This window comes from Myotis brandtii, unplaced genomic scaffold (assembly GCF_000412655.1).
Source record: "Myotis brandtii unplaced genomic scaffold, ASM41265v1 scaffold6, whole genome shotgun sequence".
Taxonomy (NCBI): Eukaryota; Metazoa; Chordata; class Mammalia; order Chiroptera; family Vespertilionidae; genus Myotis; species Myotis brandtii.
In genome coordinates, this window is record NW_005370271.1 from 2,066,059 (window position 1) to 2,082,177 (window position 16,119).

The following is a 16,119-nucleotide window of genomic DNA, read 5'->3' on the forward strand; positions in this document are numbered from 1 at the left end:
CGCTCAGATGCCCGTGAAAGGCATCGCCACCCACCGTCCATCTGCGTCGGAGCGGCCATTGGCGGAGCCCCGAACCGGAGCCAGGGCCTGGCCCTGCAGTCGGCTCCCTGGGTCGCCTTGCGCTGAGCGTTCCCGTGGGGAGCAGGGCCTCCTTCAGACGGTGTCGCTTCCTTCCGCTGCTCACCGCCCCCCCTCCCTGTGGCTCCTCAGGGACTGTCTTGTGTTGAACCCCCTGTAGGGTAGCCCGGTGGCGTCCAGCTCCTGCCCGGGTGCGGGGTCTTCTCTGCTCTTGTGAGTGGGCTCCCTCCTCCATAACGGCCCCATTCATGCCTATTGTTTGTGCTTATGAGGCCTCTGATCTCTAAAAAAAATCACCTTTATTCAGCATTGAATGACACACATGGTGAGGAGGTTGACCAAGTCCCGCGCCCTGGTCACCGGTCAGAAGCCCTGCCTCGCTCTGCGGGCGCCCTCCATCTGCTCTGCTGAGAGAATCCGTCCACCCAGCTCCCCTTGGAGCTGCAGGGCGGCCTTCCACGGAGCCGCTCACCGGTCCATCCGGAGCCTTATCATCACCCCCAGGAGAACCCTGCCCCGTCAGCACTCACTGCTTCTCACCGCCCCCCTCACCCCACCCCTGAGCCCAAGCAAGCACCAGACTCCTTTCTGCCTCCATAGCTTTGCCTGCTCTGGACATCTCTACTAATAAAAGGGCAATATGCTAATTAGACCGGGAGACCTTCCCGACATCCTTCCGGACAAAGCCATGGTGGCAGGGCCCAGGCAGAGGCGGTTAGGGGTGATCAGGCCAGCAGTGGGGGGTAGTTGCAGGCAATCAGGCCCACAGGGGCAGGGGGGCAGTTGGGGGCCAGCAGGCAGAGTGGTTAGGGGCCATCGGGCGGGCAGGCAGGTGAGCGGTTAGGAGCCACGGTCCCGGATTGTGAGAGGGATGTCGGACTGCCGGGTTAGGCCCGATCCCACAGGCCGGCTATCCCCCGAGGGGTCCCAGATTGGAGAGGCTGCAGGCCAAGCTGAGGGACACCCCCCTTGTGCGCGAATTAGACCAGACAGCCAAACGACTTTCTGGACGTCCTTCCTGACAACCTTCCGGACGAAGCCAGGGCTGCGAGGGCCGAGCCCCTTGCTGCACGAATTCTGTGCATCAGGCCTCTAGTTTCATATAAGTCAAATCCTACGATATGTCAGTTTTCCTGATTGGCTTCTTTCACTTAGCCTAGTGATTTTTGTATGTTAATTTCAGATCCTTGTACTTCACTGAATTCTTTTATTATTAGAGTTAGTGTTATTGTTGATATGCATTTTCCAGGCATACTATTATTTATAAACAGAATTTTTTTTTTACCCATTGTTAGGCCTGCAATAGATTTGGTATTACCTAGTGATCAGCAATATACCAACAATTGTAAAAATTCCCACAGAGAGCTCGAGAGACCCTCATAGTTGTCTCTGTTCTCAGGATAGCGCCTCCTTTAAAATACGTACTGACCTTGATGTTTCACTTTCTTTTTTAACGATTAGGTTTAACCCAGAAGACGTTAGCTAAAAAGTTTGAGTTTCCCATACATTTCAATGGAGCTTCCAAAGTAATGAAGAAAAAGAAAAAGGTATATTATAGAACCGGGGGATGAGCAGTGTTGAATTTTAGATTAAGCTCTCTAAATACAAATGTGTGAATATGCTCAAGACAGTACAAATAGTGCCATCTTTTGAAAAGTTTAATTTACTGAAATGAGAAAGTAGAAGTAATTTATCAGAAATGGAATTTGGTTTGGAAATACTTATTAACAATAAAGACTAGTCCTTGTGTTTGAAGGTTTATACCTCCAAAGGTTTTATAACACATTTTAATCAAAATGTAACCCACCGGGAGATTTTTCAGAGCATTAAAATATATGTCCTATAGACTGTAACAAACTCTGATGGATAACATAGGAGAAAATCATGGATTTCACAGAAAAGAATGTATCTATTGGGTCATGTTGCTTTTTTAAAGACAAGGAACATACATTAAGCATCTGGCAGGAAAGCGGACAAGGACGAACCGTTAGTGCTGAATCTTTTCCCCTCTGGCCCAAAGGTCATGGTAACCTGAATGTTTAAACATATTTAAGATCATTTGCTCATCTTTCATTTCCACCATATACTTTATACTTCAGTTTAAAGAAATGGTTAGTTAATAACGGCACATAAAGTAATATTTTCTGAGCTTAGTGTGTGAGTTGTAGTTTACATATAGTATAAAATAGCATTCAAGGTGACTAACCCTTGCAGCAAATGTATTTTGAATTTCCCACTAGAAATATTTTTTCCAAGAACCAATTCCTCTTGGGTGAGGAGAAAAGAGCAATGGCCAATATTATGACTATTGTGTACCAGACACGGTGCGTGCTTTACAAATATTTTTCATTAATTCTAATAATCGGATGTTTGAGGTTTTTCTTGGATGAGATTAAAACACTTGCCCAGTGCCAAGTAACAGCGAGGGGCAAAGCCAGAGTCTGAGCCGAGGTCTGTGTTCTTGCTTCTGTGGTCCTCACTCTCCATTCGAGGACACTCATGCTCTAGTCGTTTGGCTTTGGCGTGTCTTAGTAGAAGTGTTTCTTATCTAAAATAAAACACGTCAAAATGAAATTACTGCCCACTGGCTTAGACGTAGAAATAGAAATTCATTATTTTTATTATCTTTTGAAACAAAATCGAATGTGTTGGAACTATTTAGGTAGAGCTTCGTAGACATGACCTTAGAGAGGAAACTCCATCCAGGACAGGTGCTTTAATACAAAGAGGAATGCTGGGAAGCTGGGCAGAGAAATCAGAATTCAGTGATCACGGAAGACCGTTACATTTAAGTTTTGAGTCTCTAAGTGCTAATATTGCTTTATAATTATAATATCAATTGACATGCAGCACAGTTGAGTCACTCCCAGTCGCCTCCATCAAAATGTAGGTTCTTAGTACAGTCACTCGATAACAACATCTATTTTGACAGTAAATCTGCAGAATTTAATTTTGCCTTTCTGCTCAGTGTTCCTAACCTGTACTTATCTTTTTTTAAGGTTTCAGTGTGGAAAAAAGTACACAAAGTCATTTCTAGAATGCTCAAAGAAAACGAAAAATATAGACTCAGGCTGAAATGCCAACGATTAGCTGGTGAAAGTAAGTTATAATATTTATTGTATTAAAGGACTGGCTTCTATAACAGTTTAGTTTCCCTGGATCACATGAGAACAGTACTTTTCCTAATTGTCATGCAAGGTACAGAACTCTGGAAACGAGGCTAACCACTGTTCATCATCATTAAAAGTACAGCAAACAGCACAGCCGTGAGGTAGAGTAGAGGCCGGAGGAGGCGGGAGTGGAGGGCTGCAGAGGTGAATGCTGACGGGAATTTAGTGAACAAGGGAGCACGCTTACCTCTTAGATCTGAATTTCAATGCCAACCTTTAATACAGATTACAAAGCTGATCCCTAGTGACGAAGGAAGACACTGTCAGCAATGTAAATTATATGTCACTTTACATAGTCACATGGGTGCTGCCATCTAACTTAATGCATTTGGCAAAACCTGCCCTTGAGCTGTGGCCTTGATGTCACTTCATTCCTGGGAAACATCTTGTAGATTAAACCAGGTGCTAAAGCTGCATCAATATTGAGTTCCATGCTGTGGCCAGAGCAACACTAGATGTGATCTAGTACATTCATTAAAGTAATTGGATTCACACGCAATTAAGTTGGATAAAAATCTCTGCGTATGTAACTAATAATGCCACACAGATTGATAATCATAATAGTTATTTTCTTTCCTTCACATGCATGTCCTATCACACGTGTTAACAGGCTGGATGCTTCTGTAGGTTCTTAGTACAGTCACTTGATGACAATGTCTATTTTGACAGTAAATCTGCAGAGTTTAATTTTCTGAAGAATATTTTCAAACAATAATAATTAGAAACGGAACACCGTTTTGTAAACAATGTGACACTAGAAACTCATTACTGTTTGTGTAATAGTGCACCAATAATGGCAGAAATTGTTCGCAATTATGGCATATATGCTAGTGTTCAGATTAGTGATGCTCTATTTTACTTTTCTTACCCAATTAAGAAAGAGAATGAATGGAGCAGGAGAGTGATTAGGAGAAAAAAGTAGTCAGTGGTGTCTTAGGGGAAAGGATGTTTGAATAAGCGGCGCCCTGTGCAAAAACCCGGACCTTGTTCTGAATGTTAGTCCAGATCCAGTAACTTGAATAAACATGCTGGGTCAGATCTAGTCTTGCTCTGGCCGTAACCTTGAACTTGCGGGTTCTCTTGTGCCTTAGCAAGAGGCTTTCTATTAACCATTAAACACTCTTGTAAGGATTGTTTAACAACTTAAAATAATATGCTGTGTTTTTCAGAAACAGCCTCTTACAAACAAAAGATATCCTTGTAATTCGTTATTACAATTTTAAACCAGATTACAAAAACTAATAATCCCGCCTTTAAGATGTATTATAACTTATTCCCTAATATGCATTTATTAATGGGAAAACCTTTCCTAGAGGCCCACTTGAATTTCCTTATATTTTATATTGTTTCTAGACTGAGATTACACAAGATGAATCTTCTCATCGTCTTCTGGTAAGAATCTATTTTGATAACAATTATAAAGTATAGACTTTAACCCTTTGAGTGCCAACCAATATCCTAGGAACTATGCTAAAATTGCCAAGGCATTTTTGCTGATTTTACAAGCAGTTTAGGAAAAAAATTATGAATCGCAAGTAAATGAAGTTACATATTCAAAAACTTAAGGAAACCTTTACTACATTTGTTTTCATCTTTGACATATATTGTTTGCTGATTGTATTATAAAATACTAGTAGAAAAAAATTTGAACAAAACATATAATGTTAAAATAGAGGGACACCCTTCTCCAATATCTTCTACAAAATCATCATCTTCACAGCAAGAATTGACATATTTAGCAATATCATCATCACTAATAAAAGCAGACTTAGAACTGGACACCATTTCAAAGCTTTAGGGCTACAAATTCTGAGTAAACTTTATAAAATCGTAGTACCTGTAAAAAATTAGGCAGATAAATGCCAGTGGTCAATTTTAGAACTACAAACATTCGGCATCATAAGTAATCTGCACTTAGGTGCCATCTGTCAATAAAGAGTGAACTACTAGCATCTAATAGTGACACTGCAGGAGGAGCGTGATAGCGCTCCCGGCACTTTTGGCGAAAGACAGGAGGAGCGCTCCCCGGCACTCTAGGGGTTAAAATTTCCCCTTTATATCCTACTTTCTCCAACCCTTAGTGTATACCCATTGCTAACTCTAACCAGTTTCCTTCCTGAAACCAGGGTTTGGCACATAGTAGGCACTCATTAAATATTTGTTGACATTTAATAAACTATTTGGGCCCATGTCTGCAATGCTATTGAAACTACTCTCTCCATGGTCCATCCTTTTCCTTTTTGTTCCTGTATCTGCTCAGTTCTCTTCTCTCTCTGTGCCCCCCCTGCTGCTTCCCGTGGTGACAGGTCCTCTTCCTGTCCAGCATGAGGGCACCGTGGCTTCCGTTCTTCGGGGCGCTGAGAGGTGGGCTTCCCAAAGGGGCAGTCACACAGCGTTTTCACGAAATAGCACAAGAAGTAAGGACTGTAAAGTAATTCCTAGTTTTGTTTCTTCCTTTAGTTATAATTTAATTACGACGAGACTAGGATTTGTGGCAGCGTGTTCTTCTGTGACTGTTCAGCGAATCTGCCTATTTCCCGTGGAAGGACACGGTGCCCGGGCAGATGGCCTAGGCCTTGCCCGCCACGCAGTGTCCAAAGCCCCCGGCAGGGCGGGGCCTGCACTGTGGGAATGTGCTGGGTAACTTTGAGGCTGCTGAATTCTTGGGGAAAGCTTCCAGATTTAGCGTATGAAGCTCAAATCCTTGTAAAATGAGACATTTACTTGTTTATGCTGTAATTTGTGCTGCGCAAAGTTTTGTGGTGAATGGGAATGTTCATTTCAATGTCAGCTTTTTTTATATAACTTACAGTACTTGACATAGTCAGGTAATCTGTTTTAATGATTGAATGTGTCAGTATTTATTAGATTTAAAACTAAGTCATGCTGGATCCAGACTCAGTGTGCCTCACTGTTCCAGAGCCCTGGGTAGTGGAGACTCCTAGGAAAAGAAATGTTCTCGATGGGTGCTCTACATCTTTTCATTGTTATCTAAACATTTCTGGTGAAAATGTATTAAACCTCTGTTTTTTTAATAGAACATAATAAACATAATACAACTTTTCTCTGCTGACAATATCTAGAAAGTACTCACATCTGATCACAGTGCCCAACCCCTTCCGCCTGCCTCTCCCACTCAAGGTAACCATCACCGCATTTGTGCACATGATTACTGTTCATGTCGTTCTATTGCAGTGTCTATATGTCTTCCTGAAAGTGCGTCTAGGTGTCTGATTTTCTATGAGGCATTATTTCGCATATATTCTTTTCGGACTTTTCCTGTTACTTTGTAACATTCATGCATATTGCTGACTGCTGTTGGGGTTCGTTTGTTTTGCTCTGCACTTTCTAAAAGTCAAGTAAAGTGTGAGGGAATCGCCACGTTCCTGGGAATAATGCACTCTGAGCCCCGATCATCTCACTGTTCCTCAGCATAAACTTACTAACCACTTGCTTCATCTGTTTAATTTTAAAGATGATCCTAAAGGATCCCTGTGCTGTTAGAACTCTGGTGTGTGCCTAGAAACATTTATATTCCCAGAGAAGTTACAGCAGGAAAGGAGTTCACCTGCGGATGCTAAGTGAAGGGCTGTCTCTCTGCTCCGTGGAGCACCCTCACTTCCTTGTTCTGTCCTTTCTGAGGTTCTGAGTGCGAGGGACACTCTCATGTTTCTGGAAGTGTCCCAATCTGATCTCAGGCGGCTCCATGTAATGGTCACTTGTTAGTCGGGCTTCCTGTGACCCTGCTGTGCCCTCCTAGGACTCTCTGCCTGGGATTGGTGACGTTTGTCTCATGTTTCTGGACAGGTGACTGGATGAGCCCGGGGTGTGGTCGTGTCATTTTAGTATTTGTGTTATGTGATTGAGTACAGGCCAGAAGCCAGACCTTTTATTTTATTTTTTAAAAATCACCATGAAATGGAATCTTCTGGACATCAAGAGACAGAGACCGACTGAAAGCTGAACTTATCCCAGCAGAGGTAATGCCAAGTGCAGGAGCCACAGACGTGCACTGCCCGCTCCTTCTTGCAGGCGGGAGCTTCAGTTACACACCATCTGGGGCAGAGGAGGGAGTGGGCCAGCCCACACGAGGCTCCTGCCTTTTGTGAGCCGGGTTCAGGGGGCCTTCTTTAGTTCACTCGTTTATTGGTGTAATACTTACTGAGGACATATTATGTCCTAGGTTCTGTTCTAGGCACTGGGGGAGCAGAAGGGAAAAAAAAACATATTAAATGTCTGACTTCCGGGGAAGACATAATAAACACCTAAAGTATTCAGTATGTTTAAAGAGCAGGTGCTATGGAGAAAAATAAAGGGTGTGTTGAGGGGTGCAGTGGAGGGAAGGCTCCATGCAGAAGGTGACATGGAGATGAAACTGGAAGGAAGGAAGCCAGGCATGCAGAGGCCGGACTCTGAGGCTGGAGAAGAGGGAAGAAGAGGTCCCGTGGGGGAGGGGGGAGAGGAGATGAGAGGGTAACAGACGCCAGACTGTGTGGCACTGTTTTGAGGACTCTCCTTTTCCTCCGAGTGAGATGAGGAACTGTCGGAGCATTTAGAGCAGAGTAGTGACATGAGCCGCCGACTTTTAACAGAGCTACTCCGGCAGCTGTTTTGAGAAGGGACTGGTCTTAACTTGAGAGTCAGTGAGGGATGGTCTTTCTCCCTGTCTTCTCATCTATAATAATAAAAGCATAAGATGAGCCAAAACCGGTTTGGCTCAGTGGATAGAGCGTCGGCCTGTGGACTGAAGGGTCCCAGGTTCGATTCCAGTTGGGGGCATGTACCTGGGTTGCGGGCACATCCCCAGTAGATGTGCGGGAGGCGGCTGATCGATGTTTCTCTCTCATCGATGTTTCTAGCTCTCTGTCCCTCTCCCTTCCTCTCTGTGAAGAATCAATGAAATATATTTTTTTTAAAAAAAGCATAAGATGCTAATTAGACCGGACGTCCTTCCGGACGACCCACAAGGGCTGAGCCCCTTGCACGAATTTTGTGCATCGGGCCTCTAGTATAAGCATAAAAAATCAAGCAGGTGGAACTTCTCTGCAGAGAGGGACTTTCCTGGGAAATTTGCAAATTCTAAAGCTCTCTTTCCTTGGCAAACACATATAGTCCATCTCCTGGGAGGGGACACTCACACTCTTGTTGCACTTTAAGAACTACAGGTATATGAAACAATTCTAAAAATCTCTAATAACCGGGGAAATGCAAAAAACCACAGTGACATCTCACTTCACACCTCTTAGAATGGCTGATATCAAAAGACAAAAAAGATAAGTTTTGATGAGGATGTGGGGAAAGGGAACCACGTGCACTGTTGGTAGGAATGTAAGTTGGTGCCACCGCTGTGGGAAACAGTACAGGGCTTCCCCAAAAACTTGAAAATAGAACTGCCATACACTCCAGCTACTTCAGTTCTGGGTGGGGATGAAGAGGAAATTAAAACAGTGTCTTGAGGAAGTAACTGAGCTCCCAAGTTGACTGCAGCATTATTCACAATAGTCAAGATATGGAATCAACCTAAGTGTTCGTCAGTGGGTGAATGGAGCCCAGCTGGCGTGGCTCAGTGGTTGAACATTGACCTATGAACCAAAAGGTCATGATTCAATTCCCGGGTCAGGGCACATGCCCAGGTTGCGGGCTCCATCCCCAGAGTGGGACTTGCAGGAGGCAGCCGATCAGTGATTCTCATCATTGATGTTTCTATCGCTCCCCCTCCTTCTCTGAAATCAATAAAAAATGTTTTTAAAAATCTGAAAGTTTAAAAAAAGGATGAATTGATAAAGAAGATGTGATACATACATACATACACACACACACACACATACACACACACACACAATGGAATATTAGCCTTTTAAAAAGAAGGAAATTCTGTCATTTGTGTCAACATGGATGAGCCTGGAGAACATCATGTTAAGTGAAACAAGCCAGGCACAGAAAGACATGCTGCATAGTTTCACTTATAGGTGGAATCCAGAAAAGCCGAGCTCATAGAGTAGTGGGGGCTGCCAGGGGCTGGGCGGTGGGGGCAGTGGGAGCCATTGGTCGAGGGAACAGTCACGCAGGATGAGTGGTTCTGGAGCCCCACGGCACATGGTGACTGTAGTGAATACTGCTGTGTTGTCTATTGTAGTCTCCCTTATGCTTTCTGTGGTTTCAGTTACCAAGAGTCAACTGTGGTCCGAAAACATTAAATCGAAAATTGCAGAAATACACAGTTCATAAGTTTTCAATTGCATGCCATTCTGAGTATGTGCGATGAAGTCGTCCGCCTTGGCCATCAGACCAACTGTCGCAGTGCACCAGTGCTCATGCTCAAGTCACCCTTATTTTACTTACTGAAGGCCTCGAAGTGCAAGAGTGGCGATCCTAGCAGTTCACACATGTCAAAGAGAAGCCGTAAAGAGCTTCCTTTAAGTGAAAGGGCATCTATGTATAGGAACAAGCAGTATACATAGGCTTCAGTACTAGCCAGTTTCAGGCATCCACTGGTCTGGGAAGGTATCTGTGCTAGATATGCTAGATCTTAAATGTCATACACACACACACACACACACACACTGTAACTGTGACACACACACACACACACCCACGGTAACTGTGAAGTGATGAATATGTAAATTAGATTAATTGTGGGATCACTTCACAATGTATACATATATCAAAACATTACATTTTACATCTTAAATATGCACAATGCTTATTTGTTAATTATACTCCAATAAAACTGGGAGAAAAAATAATAATAGATGTTTATAGTGTGCTCATCCTCTCTGGTGGATCAGAGGGTTTCAGGGCCATAATGGGAATCTTCCACAAGGTCTCCCATGATGCCCAGCGACCTTACCTTCAACTCTGACTTCACATGGCTTACTAGCCTCTTACAAGCCAACTGCTTTTTAAAAAGTTAGTTTTTGCCCAGCCCATGGCTCAGTGGTTGAACATCAACCTGTGAACCAGGAGGTCACGATTCGATTCCTGGTCAGGGCACATGCCCGAGTTGTGAGCTCGATCCCCAGTGTGGGGCGTGCAGGAGGCAGCCAATCAATGATTCTCTCTCATCATTGATGTTTCTATCTCTCCCTCTCCCTCTCCCTCTCTGAAATCAATAAAATAATATATATTTTTAAAGTTTGTTGTTTAGAACTCAAATTTTTTTTTCTCTAGCAGAAAATTATTCATGTTTTTTCCATGAACTTAAAAATAATTAACATGTTTTGGGGAGATGAAAAAAAGTATTAAGAAAAGATGAAAATCACCCATAAAAACATCTAGGAAAAAACCCCTATAAACATTTTAGTGTCTTTAAATCTTTATATTTTCGCATAGTCGCGATGTTTATACAATTTTATTCTTTTTACTCAACATTATAAACATTTGCCATATTGCAACATTCCATGACATAATTTTTAATGACTGAATAGTATTCATCAAAATGAATGAATCAAAATGTACTCATCCACCCTCTGGTTAACATGTAGGTTGCAAGAACTCAATCCCGATTCTTACCCAACCACCATTACACAAATAATCATGCAGTTTAAAAGAATGATCCATATTTCAACAGGAGAACAGAGTATGAAGGGAGCATGTGCACGAGAAGCCAAATATAGTCTGGGGTCTCGGGGAGACTTCTCTGAGGAAGTCATGTCTAAGGGGCTCTGAAAGACCCTCGGACATGGGAGGAGTGGAAAGAGCATTCCCTGAAGAGGGCGCCATTTTCGTGCTGAAAGTCTGGGTTGGGGAGGAGTGTGTGTTTGGGGTCAGGGGAGGGGGAGAGTGGCAGGAGGTGACGCTTGTCGGGTAGGCAGGGGGCAAATCATAAAGAGCTGTAGAGGATAAGTTTAAGATTTTAGTCTATCTTAAAAAAAAAAAAAGCCCCTGTAGAGTTCTAGGTAAGGGGGCAACATCACCAGGATTTCGTTGTGCAGACATTGCTTGGACTCTGGTATGGAAAACAGGTGGGCGAGGAGGGCGGTGCAGGTGTCAGGAGACCTGTCAGCTCGGGAGGGAGAGGGGATGAGGAGGCAGCACAGAGGACGGGGGCTGATTTGGAGACATGGGAGGGAGAGATAGCGAGCTGGTGATTGGATGAAGGAGGGAGGAAGATGTCGAGAACCCCTCTGTTTCCTGGCGGGGACAGTGGATGGATGATGGGGCCACAGGAGGAGGGGCAGGTCCAGGGAGTGCAGTTTGGGGACACGTTGAGGCTCAGCTCAGTGCCTCTGAACCATCCAATGAAGATGTCAAGGAACAGTTGTATTTTGGGATCTGAGTCTATAACCGGACAATCAAGGGGTCCATGCTGCCTGTCACTACTTGAGCCAATTAAGCAGAGAGAGAGTGGAATCATGTATGAGCGTTTATTCCAATATTGTGGCAATATAAGAGCAGCAGGTCACCCACAAAAATCTCCTCTGTCTCCCCTCCCCCACTCCCACCCCCCATAAGTCAGCTGCTTATATTGAGTAGAAGGACAAAGATTACATAGGGAAGTAGGCAAAATGATATGTCAAATGGGCAGTTTACAGGTAATACAGGCTGGAGATTTGCAAAGGCCTGCGGCTAAGCAAGGGCTGGGGGTCTTCAAAGGGCTAGAGGCTCTGGTTTCTGCAACAAGGCTGTTCATCTGTCCATGACAATAGGCTGCATCTCCAGGCGAGCTCCCAGGTCCCCGGTGCAACCCCCAGCCAGGTTAGAATGTGCCTTCAATAATCAGAACAAAACCATCACGGTTAACAGAGCGTGATTAATATTTCTCACAATTCTAGCTGGTCCCCAGCATTCTATTTCTGCCCCTATCAAGTCCAGAAGAAATCTCTCTGCTGGAGATCACATTTAAGAGTTATTGGCATCTGAATGGTATTTGAAGTCACGAGGTATGATTGTCAAGTATGGTGCGGAGACAGCCTGGAGCAGAGCCCGCGATGGAAGCTGCGCTTGCTGCCCAGGTAGATCGCCTTCAGGACTAAAAGTCTTGTCCCTCTGCTGTTAGCTGGCACTTAGCTGTGAACCCTCTCCGGGTATTGCCCTGGGCTGAGGACAGCCACCTTGCCCAAGTCTTCACCTGCTGGGGAAGGGCACCCAATCTCAGTGAAGGACGACTGCAAAGGGCCAGCCTAGCTGCAGAGGACCCGGGAGATGGCTGAGGCCTTTGTTGGGAATGTGTTGCCGTTCAAGTTCTCTGCCTGACCAAGTCTGCTTCCTCTCCTTCCCGCTCCATCCTGAGCGCTCTCCCAGTAAATGCCTGCATCCCAAGCTCTCAGCGTTGGCTTTGGGGGAACCTGTTCTGGAACCCAAACTTTCCACTCAGTGGTGACTTATTTTACAACAGACTGGACAGCTTTTGTTGAAGAGACAGCTGATGGATCATTTAACAGGAAGAGAGCCTCGGAATGCCTTTTAAAGACAACGTTCTAGGCAAAATACAAAAACTCTCATCAAATTATTTCTTCCCGAGTGCATCCCCAGGCTTCCGTGGGAAGAGCTCTGTGTAAGTCATCCTGCTTGTGTGAAGCTGATGTCAGTTTCACCCACAGGGCTTGCCTCCTTCACTTCGCTGTCCTCAGCCCTTCCTGCCACTCAGAGGAGAAGTTGGGACTAGCCTTTCTGCCATGGCCTCTCTGCCTCGCCATTGTCCTTCCCCCCTTTAAGTCCGAAGTCGGCAATGACCCATTTCCTTTTTAAGTGGTAAGAGAGCTTCATGCTTTTCATAGCTCTCTGACTGCTGTTATTTGAAATTTAAATATAGAGCTCCTAGCAAGAGTCTGAGCATAGCTTCCCTTTATGCTTGCCTCTGGGAGAGTCTTAGAACAGATTTCTAAAAGGCTTATATTTCTACCACACCATTAAATTTGGGATAACATTCTTAAACTGACAGCGTGATTTATAATGAGACATTTAAAGTGCTTTTATCATCTCTTTCATTGGAGATATATCTATACATGGAGACAAAGCAAAACTCTTAGTGCCGAGACGTGATGACACTGATCACAGAGACCCGGCTCACTGACATGTACGTATGTAAAGTAATTATTTTCACATAAAGCCTCCTCCTCTGAGTCCTTTGGAAAAAGACTCGCATTTGTTCACTTTCCTCCCACTTCCCGTTCTGACAGGAGTGTCTCAGGGAATGGGAATAAAATGTGAAAAAGGCATCAGTGAAAGTAAAGGCAGGCTTAGCATCTGATGGGCATGGGGGAAAGGAGAAGCAGGAAAAGGACACGAATGTGTGATAATTATCTCTTTTCCATGGGAGGAGATCAAAAGAATTTGTTTTATTCTTCAGGCTGAGAGATGGCTGTCAATTCAGGGATGTTTTCTGACATTAAAAAATCACCAGCCCAGCTGGCGTGGCTCAGTGGATGGAGCGTCAGCCTACGGACTGAAGGGTCATGGGTTCGATTCTGGTCAGGAGCGTATGCCTGGGGTTGTGGGCTCGGTCCCCAGTGGGGGGCGTGCAGGAGGCAGCTGATCAATGATTCTCTCTCATCATTGATGTTTCTATCTCTCTCCCCCTCTCCCTCTCTGAAATCAATAAACATATATTTTTAAATAATCACCAAAGGGGGAAAAAAGAACAACAACACCCCACATATGTGTCCCAAGTAGCTAGGGGGGAAAGTGTATGTAGAAAACAGTGAAGGAAATCACAAGAAATAATAAAAATAATAAAAAATGTAAGACAATTGTCTTATTGTCAGACTTAATTATAAGTATTTAAATTCCCATGTTAAAAAGGTTCCTTAAAATGACCTAGTCAAGAAATAAAGTGCAATTTTAAAAGGCTGGGAAGAACAAATAGAATCTGTAGAAGAAAGGGTTTGCCACTGTGTTTTAGATAGGGAGGAACTCAAATCACAAAGCACTAAATGGACAAATAGATCAAATAGATTCTTTTACGTTCATTAAAGCAAAGTTCACAAAAAGATGCAAACTTGTGAGGCTAATATACCAAATAACACAGCTTTAATGCAAGGAGAAATGTCACAAAAGTAATGGCACATAACAGCACCCCTCTCTAATTCCTTGACAGGTCAAGCAAGTAAAAACAAAATCAATGAGTGTACAGAAGATTTAAATAACTAACAAACTTGATTTAATAGTTATGTATAAAATCTATATTTATATAGAATATAATTTCTTTCCTTATATTCAGAGAATTTTTACAGAAATAATTCATATCTTAGACCACAAAGAAAATGTAATACACTCCCCAAAGCAGAGAATGTACAGAAAACACTCTTGGACCACATGCAATAAAACTAGAAACTAGTCTTAAAAGAGATAAATTAGCAATGAGAAAAATAGCATTTAGAAATTAAAATGAAAAACAAACTTATTTTACTGAATGACTGGAGTCAGAGAAGCAGATCTTTAGTTATAAAATAATTGAGGAACTGTAATGAAAAAGCAAATATTTCAGAAGTAAATTAAAATAAGAGCATTAATTTCTTTCATTATCAGACAGGGACAAGGCAAATCAATAAACTAGATATCTGTCTCAGGAAGTTCAAAAGAGAAAAATGAGATAAACTTCAGGAAATGAGGTAGAAGAAAATAATTTTTTAAAGTATAAATTGGTAAATTAGAAAACTTAAAAATGATTGCCATAAGAGATGAGTCTTTAAAATGCTTATCTAATAATTGAGTAAAAGTAGATATTTGTTTTACACTTAGAGATGTTGTTCTAAGCACTTTGCCTGTATTAACTCATCTAATCTTTATAACAACCCAATAGTACCCTCAATTTACAATGTGGAAATTGGGTCACAGAGAGGTTAAAAAACTACCCAAGGTCACAAATCTAGCAAGTGGCAGAAGGGGGAATCCCAGACAGTCTGGCTCCAAAGACTGTATCTTTAAGTCCCACACTACACTCAAAATTATTCAGGAAACTGGTTACAAATTCATAGAAACAATAAATAGCAATTAAAATTTTTAAGTGAAAACAATGCATCTAATTTTATGCTGAAAACACAGATTTAAAAATATTCTTTGTAAGTAATTGATGGTGAAAGCCTCCTAGAATTATCAGATGAGGCTCAGAAGAACAAGTGTGTCTTTCATCCAGTCTGGGCCATACACTGCCTTAAGGGCGTATTATTAGGTCAAGAGTAAAGCCCGTGAACTTTGAACTGTGGGTGCGGTGTTGTGGTGGACAGGTATCTGTTGTTGGGACTAGTCGGCACTCCCGTCCACTTTGGGAAATGCTTCCTTCCTTTCTTCCAAGAAATGCCTTTGTCCACTTCTGCGTGTGGCATGGGACCAGGGCTCAAATCCCAGTTCCTGGTGTTTTGTGACCTTATGTGACCCGTGTGCTCACGGTGCATTGTGAGGACAGCAGTTTATGTTTGTGCACTGCTTGCTCTGAGCTAAATGCTTTTCCCACGTTATCGCCTTCACACCTCCCACCAGCCCCCTCCTGCAGGCACTACATTGTGCAAATGAGGGACATGGTCCCAAAGAGCCTGGAGCAGCCCCCCCCCCCCTCTTCTCCTTCCCGCAGGCAGGGCGAGCAGGGCAGGGCCTGGGCCCCCTGTGCCTCACAGCATGGTTCTGGGAGATCTTCAGAGGCGGTGCTTTTCCCAATAAATGTGCTTTTCCAGTTTTCCTACAGGCGCGGGGATGGCCTGTTACGGGGTGTATTACATTTTATGTGCGTGTGTGACCAGAATCCCTGCCACTTTCTCGAAACCATTTTGTCCCGCGCTGGTTGTGGCCATGCATGAGAAACAGCAGGTGGTGCCAGATGACAGATGGTGTGGGAGCCCGGTCCCCGGTGGGAGGGGGCGAGCGAGCGCGCAGGCAGGCGGCTGCCAGCAGCTCATCCCAGCTCGCTCGCTGGCGGCGCCTGCTCGCAGAAGCT

At 43.7% G+C, this 16,119-nt stretch overlaps 1 protein-coding gene and 1 long non-coding RNA gene across 2 annotated transcripts in view; both read left to right on the forward strand.

Moving 5' to 3' along the window:
- Nucleotides 1–1,538: 1,538 nt before the first annotated feature.
- Nucleotides 1,539–6,266, forward strand: LOC102247891. The gene is made up of 4 exons (XR_001364665.1): nucleotides 1,539–1,625; nucleotides 3,078–3,177; nucleotides 4,602–4,640; nucleotides 5,709–6,266. It is a non-coding gene; the product is annotated as an uncharacterized LOC102247891 (long non-coding RNA).
- Nucleotides 6,267–16,020: 9,754 nt separating this feature from the next.
- The window catches only part of LOC102239347 (neuron-specific protein family member 2), a 37,194-nt gene continuing 37,095 nt past the window's right edge, over nucleotides 16,021–16,119 (forward strand). The window contains exon 1 of the mRNA XM_005879442.2: nucleotides 16,021–16,114. The gene's annotated coding sequence lies outside the window, so the exon portion shown is untranslated. The remainder of the gene's footprint in view (nucleotides 16,115–16,119) is intronic.